We start from the raw sequence: 9,572 nt of genomic DNA on the forward strand, positions 1-9,572 counted from the left end.
TCAGTTTTCTGGAATGCCTGGAGGTTAGGGTTTTTACAGACAATTTGATGGACAGAGTCTAGGATATGGGTGCCACTGATCGGTTGGGGCTGAAATCATAGGAGTTGTGAAAAATGGTCCCTGTGCTGCTGAGTCTGCCTCTGGGTGGGGTAACAGATTAGTTGAGTCATGGGTTTGGGTGGGGTCAGTCTGAAAACTTTTAAAAATAACCCAATCCTAGATGTTATCCATAGGAGCAATTGAGAAAGTCACAAATCTTGTGACCTCTGGCCCCATTACCCCTGCCTAGTAAGGGACTGTAGAAACTAAATCTAACCTGTGGCCTCTCATTAGTCTTACAAAAGCAATTTCAATATCCAGTGAGGCAATTAGTTGTACAGAGGGACTATTATTATTTTTGTTTTAAAATTAAACTATAAACTAAATTCCTCCCAAAGTAGCATGGCCTATGCTGAGGATGACCAAGGAAAGCTTGGAGGTTAGAAGCAAGATGGGGAGTCAATGGTCAGATTTCTCTTACTGTCATAATTTAGCAAAGGCAGTTTCAGATGTACATTTATGGTATCATACTGCTAACATTTTATATGTCTTTGATGTATCTCTAATATGATAGTAAGAAAACATCTGTCAATAGAATTGTTCACAAAATATTTGTTAAAAGTCAGCAAAAAGAAATAAATCTTTGAACAATTTTGAAAGTTCAGATGTCAAAACTAATCAGAAATTTTAAAATTGAAATTTAATTTATTTGTCTATGATATAGTCCGTGCATCTTGGCTACTACTGCACCAGAAGGTATACTAATCAGCTACTGCCAGATGAAAGGCTCATTCATAAAAAGTGTGCTTTGGATATTTTAATATATTGTATTTTATGTTCTGTTATGTTGTTGTTCTTATCAGAGAACTTAGTTTTTCTGTCTTGAAAAGCATGATTAGGTAATATGTCACTCATCTCTTAACTCAAACCTGGATAAAATTGGACAATACTGAAGTGATTAACTCTAGTTTTTTTCTGATAATTTTTCCCATATTTTACACAGACTTGAACTGTCATATGACTCTTTACTAACTTGATATATTAAATTCAAATATAAGCTAATGATTACTACTTCAATTACTTAAATATATGTAGACTTTTTAAAAATTGGACTGAATTGTTATAATTTACACTTAATCCATTAGAAAAATTGCTATTCTAATTAGTGACAAAGTAACAAATTAAGATATAAAATGTGATTGGTACTTTGAAATCTAACTTAATGGGTAATTGCTAATCTAATTAGCACATGCAATAAACTTTGTGAAATGTTTCATTTGGGAAAGGAGAAAAATGCAACAATACTAACAAAAGCAAGAATAATAAATATACTTAATTGGCCTACTTGCCACCTAAGACCCAATCTTATAAATAGGAAGCTCCCTTTAAAAGATAATGCAATCTATGGTGATTCAAAATCTGTCTTCTATCTTATGCTCTATCATGGGGTCAATATTTTGTTATATAAAGAATAAGATGTAGATATCCGTATTTGATGGTGATAATAATTTTGAAAGTTTATCAATAAAGAAAAAAATAAAAGAATGTATTGGAGAGCAGCTATTCCCTGATAGGTAATGGTTGCTGAAAAACCCTTTAGAATATTTCTAACACAGGTCTTAAAAAATACTGAAGCCACCATTTTCACAAAACATATGGCATTAATCATCTATATCTATTATGCTAAACAAAATATAACAACTCTGTATGCTCTTTCTATGAGATATGACACATATCTACAATGTCTACAAATTCTTTGTTAAATGTCTCTTTACTTGAAAATCAGGTTTGATCACTTGCTCTTTAATGCTGTCTTGTTGACAGTAGACAGTCAGTAAAAAAGGCATGAATGACTAAATGTTTTTCTATTTCAAAACTGTATCTTCTCAGTTTTGTGACCATTAAAACTCAGGCAATTTACTCTCTGATAAATTGGGATTACTTTCTACATCAAAGTTGCTGGGGACGCAACATCAAGCAAGGCAGACAAGACTCCTGGCTCCATCTAACTTACATGGTAGTGGAGGAGGAGTATAATAAACTGATGTCTAATATAATGTCAAAAGTGATGAATGCTAGGAGAAAAATAAAGCACAGTGAGGGGATTGCTACTTTGATAGGATAGTCATGATATATTTCTTTGTGGAGGTGACATCTGAGCAGTAACCATAGTGATATGGGGGAAAGAACCACGTGGATTTTGAGGTAAGAATTTTCCAGAAAATAAATATCAATTGTAAAGATCCTATGATGGGATGTTTGATTTGTTCATGTAACAGTAAGTAGATCAGTGTGCTACCATAAATAGTGGTTGAGGATACAGTTAGAAAAGTAGCAAGGAGCTAATCACATAAGTTGGTATGAACCTTACTAAGGATTTCCTCTTTTTTGCTAGGCATGTTTGGGGAACATAGGAGGGTTTTGGTTGGGGAGATTACAACTCATATTTTAAAGGAATCATCTGATTGCTGTAAGAAGGGTCTACTGGGGCTGGGGACAAGAATATAAACAGTTTGGAATCAATTGCAGTAATCAAGGTGATAGATTTTGGTGACCTTGCTTCAGAGTTGCAGTTCTGGAGGTAATAAGTCGTAAAATTTGGAGCATATTTTGAAGTAGAGCCAACAAATTTCACTGTTTGGTAGGATTCAAGATTAAAAGTAAAAAGCAATGAGATTTGAATATCATTGTGATATAGTTGTGAAAGAGAGAAGTCAATGATTTCCCCTTGCTTTTAGCCTCAGCAATAGAAAGAATAAAAATTGTCATTCATTATGATAAGGAAGACTTAGGGAAGATAAGTTATTTCATTGGATGAGTGGGGATAAATTTGATTTTAGACACATTAGTTTTAATTTGCCTAATATGTTAATAATATGTTGAATAGAGGATCAGATATATTGGCCTAAAAGTGGGAAATCAAGGCTGAAGAAATATATTTCAGAGTGTCCTACATTTGAGCATGAGACAGTGTGTAAGCCATAGGATTGGATGGATTACCTTGGCAGTATATGCAAATAACAAAGGAAGGATATTTGTATTCTATCTGATTTTGTATATAGGCTCTCTCTTTACAAAAATATCTCTTGTTTTCTATGCCCACTAAGACTACATAATAAATAAATAAATAAATAAGCTTCCTTACATAAATTGCATTCCCCCAAAATATCATATCTTCTATAACTGTGGGTTTTTATATATAGTGTGGATAATGTGTTTGATAATAGTGTAAGAAGGATGCACTTGTTATCTATTCCCAGTATACTTTTTCTCAGATATTTGCATGACTCATCTCTTTAGAAAAGTATTTCCCATTGTTTTTCAAGTTATGATGGAATAAATGGAATTAGACTTGCCCTTCTGAAGTAAACAACTAGGAAGCTGAACAACAGTCATAAGTCAACTGTTTTCAAGCATTGGATAAAACAACACTGTGGTCTTTGAGGGAAGAAAAACACATGAGGTAGGCCTTATATTCACATCAACTGTCTGCCTAGGGACACTCCCCACGACACTAAGCAGGGAGATAGAATTTAAGCAGAGACCCTTATTCTCACTGAGCTAAGAAGGCATATATCAATTTCAGTAATGGAAGAGGCTATATTTTTAGGGTAAGGTACCAGAGAGAAGTGAGTTACATAGAGGATGTGGTAAGAAAAATTCTATAGTGGCCCCTGAGACCCTGTACCCTGGTGTACACAACAGTATACATCCCAGGACTTTGAATATGATGAATTTTACTCCCATGATTAGGTTATGTTGTATGGCACAGTTGACCTCGAATAAGATAGATTATTCAGGATGAGCCTAACCTGATTAGGTGAGTCCTTTTGTCTTCTCCAAATAGTTGCAGAGGATATTCTTTCCAGCCATGTTGTTAACTGCCTATTGAGGTCACATGGCAAGGAATGCAGGTGACTTCTAGGAGCTGAATATAGCCACTGGCTGACAGCCAGCAGGGAAATAGGGACCTCAGTGCTCTCGTCTCAAGAAGCTGAAGTCTATCAAAACCCTGATTAAGCCTGGAAGTATTCTTTCCCCAGAGCTTCCAGAAGGGAACATAGCCCTGTCAAAACTTTGATTTTAGCCTTTTAAGAAGGCGAGGTAAGGACCAGCTACTCTATGCCTTGTCCTCTGAGCTTCAGAGCTGTCACTTAATAAATGGATGTTATTTTAAGCTTCTAAATTTGTGGTAATTGGTTTCACAGTGGTAGAAATGTAACTGAGAAGTGGACATCAAAATCTTTGAGGGTTTCCTACAGGTCGTTTGTCAAGAGCTTAGCTGTTCATCTGCAGGAAACATTCTTTGAGGACTAAGTAAGAGTAGCTATTGCTTGAGTGAGAGTTGAACTGAGATAGCATAGGTCACGCAGTGCTGAGAAGTAGTGAAGTTCTGGCCCAGCCAGAGTCGAGAGAATTCCCTGAGCAGCTAGCACTTTCAGTGACACCCCAGAGAATTTACAAATCAGTAACGAGAAATGCTTACAACATGAAAGGGCACATTTTAGGACTAAGAACAAAAATGAAACCATCATTTACAAAGAACAGGGCCAAGTCTGGTGATATCAAGGGATCTCCCAGTAATTTAACTGCTTTCTAGAACCATATTCAATACCCATAAAAGAAGACTAGTTAAACAAAACTCAATAGCATAACATTGACAATATCCATATAATTAAAACATTCACTAAAGGCAAGGAAGCATGAAAATGTAAAAACAATCAAGAGAGAAAAAAGTGGCCAAAAGAAATCTATCAGAAAAAGATGCAAATATTAGAACTGGTAGACAAAGAGTTTGAACAGTAAGTATAATTATGAGTAAGAATGCAAAGGAAAAGAAAAACATCTAAATAGAGAATCTCAGCAAAGATATGAAAAATGTTAAAAGAACCACATGAAAATATTAATATATACATAAAAAAGTACTTTATTTGATATGAAAAACTGCATTAGATAGGTTTAACAGCATACTGAAAACTATAAAATGAGTGGTCAGTTAATGTGAAAACAGAACAATAGAAACTATTCCATTATTAAAAGACAGAAAAAAAGATAGGAACAAATAAATAGGTATTTAGTATCTTGAGGAAAATCTCAATTGATCCAACATACATATAATTTGCATCCCTAAAAAAGAGACTAAAATACATTGGAAATAAAAACATTATCTGGAGGGGGAAAACATAATTGCCCAAATTTTCTCAAATCTTTTAAAAAATTTTCAAGCTACAGATCCAAAAACCTAATAAGAAGAAAACAACACTTAGGTGTATCATATGCAAACCTATGTTAAAACAGCCAGAAAACAAAAGAAGAAAGGGGAAAAAGACACATTGTATATAATGTTTGACTGATGCCTCATCAAAACAATAGAAAGACCTGTTTAAAGTGTGTAAATACAGAATTCTACATCATATAAAAATGATGCTGACATTAAAACATCTTGAGATAAACAAAAAATGAAAAAATATGTTACTACTTTACCAGAACTAAATGAACTACAATAAATGCTAATTGAAAGTTTTTCAAATGAAACTCAAATCTTATAAAATAATAAATATGTGAGTATAAAAATAGTTTTCTTCTGTTAATTTCCTTAAAAGACACTGTTTAAAGCAAAACTGACAGCATTATCTTATGATGGTTATAATGCATACAAAGGTAAAATGTATGGCAAAAATAACAAAAATTTAGAGATGCATAAATGGAGCTATATAAGGTTCTTACATTTTATGTGAAGTGGTACAATATTAACTCTAAGGAAACCATAGTATGTTAATGATGCATATTGAAATAACTATAGCAACCACTAGAAAAAAATTAGTTACCATTATAAAGCTTTCAGAAGAGTTAAAATGGAATACTCAGAAAGAAAGAAAGAAACAACAGCAGAATTAAAATTGTAAAATATGGGACAAATAGAAATCAAATACCAAGATTGTAGATCTAAATCAAACCCTATCAATAATTGCTTTAAGCATAAATGTACTAAACACTGTAATTATAAGATAGAGATTATCAGACTGGATACAATACTGAGACCCAACTGCATTCTATTCACAATAAATACATTCAAAATTTGAGATAATGATGTGGGAAAAGAAAAAATACAGAAAAAGATATACTATCCTAGCTGTTTAGATAAATTTATAGCAGACATAATGCACTTTAAGACAAGGGAGTGTTTACAGAGATAAATAAGCGTATTTCAAACTATAAAATGACACTATTATAATGAAAATGTAACCTTTTAACTTAATGGACCTAAATAACAGAACTTCATGAAACAAAAACTAACAGAACTAAAGAAAGAAATACAAAAATATAAAATCCTAATTGGAGGTATTAATGTCATATTTTAGTAATATGTAGAGCAACTAGACTAAAATATCAGTAAAAAAAATCATCAACCAAATTGATTTAGTTGATATTATAGAATACTTCACCCCACAACTACAGTATGAACATTTACTCATTTTTTTTACCTACAAGTGTATTACTCATCAAGATAAACAATATAATGAGTCATAAAATGGGTCTCAATAAATTTCAAAATACTGAGAATATACATAGTATGAACTATGATCATAACCAAAACAAATTCAAAAATCAATATCAATCAAATACCAAAACATTCCCATGTTTTAAAATTAAATAATATACTGCTAAATTATTCATAAGTCAAAAAAGAAATCCCAAGCAAAATTTTTTTTTCAAATTGAATGGCACTGAAAACACCACATATCAAAAATGCAGCTATTGAAGTACCAAATGTAAATATACAGCTTTATATACTCCTATTAGAAAAATAAGGTGTAAAATCAATATTCTAATATTCCAATTTAAAAATTGAAAATGAGCAAATAAACCCAAATTGAGCAGAATAATAAAGGTACCAGGAGAAATCAGTTACAGATAAATGAGGAGAAAATTTAAAAATAGTGAAAATGAAAGCCTCAGAAACAGGGAAAATTATTGATAATAATACATCTGATATAAACACATATGTATTATATCATGTATTGCATACCCAATAACATCCTACTGTATTTTCACTTTCTCAAAATCTTAATATCCAGAACCTTAATTACCGTAATATGCCAACATGTCTTCTTTTCAAATTCCTGCTAAATATTTCCTATGATGCCAACTTAAAAAAAATGGATTCAGAGGGTACAAGCACAGTTTTTGTTGCATTAATATATATCATAGTGATGAAGTCTAAATTTTTAGTGTACCCATAAGCCAAGTCATGAACACTGTACCTAAGAGATAGTTTTTCAACCCTCACTCCTTCCCACCTTCCCCACTTTTGTTGTCCACAGTGCCTATTATTCTCCTCTGTATGTCCATGTATACTGGCTTAGGATACTGGCTTCTAGCTCCATCCATGTTGCTACAAAAGACGTAATTTCATTGTCTTTTTTATGGCTGCATAGTATTCCATGGTGCATATATACCATATTTTCTTTATCCATCATCCATTGATGGGTGCTTAGGTTGATTCCAAAACTTCACTATTGTGAATAGTACTGTGATAAACATACAAGTGCAGGTGTCTTTTTTATATAATAAATTGTTCCTTTTTTTTTTTTCTTGAGACAAGCTCTTGATCTGTCATCCAGGCTGGAGTGCAGTAGCACAACCATAGGTCACTGCAGACTTGAATTCCTGGGCACAAGCAAGCCTCACACCTGAGCCTCCCAAGTAGCTGGTATCACAGGTGTGTACCACCACACTTGACTAATTTTTTAACTTTTTGTAGAGATGGGGTCCTGCTGTGTTGCTCAGGCTGGTCTAGAAGTCATGGGCTCTGGCAGTCATCCCACCTGGGCCTCCCAATGTGCTGAGATGACAAGCATGAGCCACTGCACCCAACCTATATAATGATTTCTTTTTCTTTGGGTGAATATCTAGCAGAGGAATTGCTGGGTTGAATGAAATTACTATTTTAGTTCTTTGAGAAATCACCATACACTTTCCATAGAGGTTTTACTAGTTTACATTCTATATTTTACTAGTTTATATGTGTCTCCTTTTCTCTGTATCCTCACCAACATCTGTGGTTTTTTGACTTTTAATAATAGCCATTCTGACTGGTGTAAGATGATATCTCATTGTGGTTTTAATTTGCATTTCTCTGATTATTGGCTATGTTGAGTATTTTTTCGTATGTTTGTTGGCTGCTTGTATGTCTTCTTTTGAAAAATGTCTTTACATATCCTTTGCCCACTTTTTTTTTTCTTTTTTTTTTTTTTGAAATGGAGCCTTGCTCTGTCACCCAGGCTGGAGTGCAGTGGCGCGATCTTGACTCACTGCAACCTCCTCCTCCTGGGTTCAAGCGATTCTCCTGCCTCAGCCTCCTGAGTAGCTGGGACTACAGGCATGTGCCATCATGCACGGCTAATTTTTGTATTTTTATTAGAGACAGAGTTTCACCATGTTGGCCAGGCTGGTCTTGAACTCCTGACCTCAGATGATCCACCAGCCTGGGCCTCCCAAAGTGCTTGGATTACAGGCATGAGCCACCGCGTCCTGCCTTTTGCCCACTTTTTAATTAGGTTACTTGGTTTTCTTCTTGTTGAGTTGTTTGAGTTCCTTGTAGATTCTGAATATTTGTACTCTGTCAGATGCATAGTTTGCAAATATTTTCTCCCATTCTGTAAGTAATCATTTATTCTGTTGTTTATTTATTTTGCTGTGTAGAAGCTTTTTAATTTAATTAGGTGCCAAATTTTTTATATTTGGTCCCTACATTTTTGTAGCCCATTTCTTTCCTGGATCCTGTCACATACCAAGGTTAGAGGGACTATAGTGAACATTCATTGTTTTTGCTATGCAGCACCTTCTGATAACAACTTTTCAATTTTTTCAGTCCATTTTGTTTATCTTAGAATTCTGTCCATCTCTCATTCTGCATGACTTAGACTGGGAAATTTGGAGCATTGTATTTGCCTGGCCACTGTGATGGTGAAGAAACAGACATATAAGGAAAACTGAGTTTGGGAGATGAAAGTGGATTTTGCTGTAATTTCTAGAAAAGATATTCCTGCTCTTTCTGTAAGGCCTGAGATTATGTACGAATTGGAGCTCATACAGTCATCTTGTTACCACTTGGAATCCAAAAGATAAAAGCAAACCAAGAAATGACAGAAGATAAAATGAATCCTAATAACATTGAATTCTGAAGCCAGATCTACCATTGCAATTTTTAGTTATGAGACCAAATAAATTTATTTTTTGCTTAACCAAAATTTGATGGGGATTTTGTCATTTACAGCGTTAAGGGTCTTGACTAAAACAGAGAAAGGTACTCTTTTAACATTAAAGTGCACAGGGCATGTGCCAACAAATACATCTGCTTTTGGTTATGTAACAGAAAAAAAATCTATGCATGTGGATATAGAACCATAAACTGTAATAAGAACATTGGATCTCACAACAGATTTTTAGCTAGCAAGTGCAAGAAGATCTATATTTGATATTAGACCAGTTGGAATTTTTGCCAATAGATAATGTAAAGTCTGAAGCCA

At 33.8% G+C, this 9,572-nt stretch overlaps 1 long non-coding RNA gene across 1 annotated transcript in view; it reads left to right on the forward strand.

The window, feature by feature from the left end:
- LOC129058976 (uncharacterized) overlaps nt 1–9,283 on the forward strand; it is a 120,052-nt gene extending 110,769 nt beyond the window's left edge. The window contains exon 6 of the long non-coding RNA XR_010139684.1: nt 8,915–9,283. This is a non-coding gene — a long non-coding RNA (uncharacterized LOC129058976). The remainder of the gene's footprint in view (nt 1–8,914) is intronic.
- The last annotated feature ends 289 nt before the right edge of the window (nt 9,284–9,572 follow it).

This window comes from Pongo abelii, chromosome 3 (genome assembly GCF_028885655.2).
Source record: "Pongo abelii isolate AG06213 chromosome 3, NHGRI_mPonAbe1-v2.0_pri, whole genome shotgun sequence".
In the NCBI taxonomy this organism is placed as follows: domain Eukaryota; kingdom Metazoa; phylum Chordata; class Mammalia; order Primates; family Hominidae; genus Pongo; species Pongo abelii.